We start from the raw sequence: 1,105 nt of genomic DNA on the forward strand, positions 1-1,105 counted from the left end.
CGACCGCCTCCGCAGTCCCCGCCTGTTCGGAGCAGCGGGGACACTGGGGCTGAGATTTAATGATTTAATTGGGGAGGGGGGTCCTGAGTTGAGAGATTCTGAGGGCGTTAAGAAAGGGGACCATGGGAAGATAAGATGAAGGGTTAAACGCGGGAGAGAGAACAGATCGTGTAGAGGAAGGATTAAGAATAGGACAAGAGAGATCATAGGGGCAAAATGAGATTATAGGGGGCCGAGAAGGGGCTAAAATACAGGAACTCAGCCGGGACTGAGATGGGGACTGTGAGGCTTGCTGAGAAGGGATTGGTCTAAAGAGAGCTATGATGAGGGAACTGGACGGTGGGTAGAGGCATCGGAAAGAGAATCCTGCAGGTGCTATGTGGGAAGGGCTCCCAGGTCACTGACAAAGAGATCAGAAGGGCGTGAAACTGCATGTGTATCGAGGTCCTTTTTGAGATTCAGGTGGTGTCAGATGAACTTCGGTCAAGGTAGGGTAAAGCAAATCAGGTCAGGTAGAGGTCGCTTCACTGTTGGTGGAAGACAAGAAGAGGTGACCTTTTGGCCTTTCGCGGGGACTACACCTCCCAGAGTACACTATTTTTTCCCCTCTCTCTCCTGCCCTAAATGAAAGGAAAAGAATGTCCGCTGTCACGGCCAACTGGTGGGCGCAGTTTTCCTTTAAGGCTGCCTTTGACGTTACATGGGTTCCAGAAGGTTCTCCCGGGATTCGAGCGATGGCCAGTACGTCCCACCTTCTTAAACCAGAGATTGGACTAATATAGTTGCCCCGCGGCTCGATATGCATCCCTCAGACCAGCCAATAAAATCAAAGGGCGAGTGCAGTTGCCGCCCTCTGTCCTTTTCACCAATGACACGACGAGACGGCGAAGAGGTGTGGTTGATTGATCCCAGGGAGCACCAATCAGAGTTAGGCCAATCACTGCACGGAATGTGTGCGCGTGTGGCCGGGTGACAGGGGCGGAAAGTGGGCGGCTATCACCGAGCCGCTCGTTGAAAGCTGCCCAATCACAGCAGAGGCTGAGCTGAGTGACGGGCAGATGGCGCAATGGGCGGCGCAGAGGCGGAGCCGTGGGGGCGGGCTCCC

This window comes from Tupaia chinensis, unplaced genomic scaffold, assembly GCF_000334495.1.
Source record: "Tupaia chinensis unplaced genomic scaffold, TupChi_1.0 Scaffold000093_1, whole genome shotgun sequence".
In the NCBI taxonomy this organism is placed as follows: domain Eukaryota; kingdom Metazoa; phylum Chordata; class Mammalia; order Scandentia; family Tupaiidae; genus Tupaia; species Tupaia belangeri.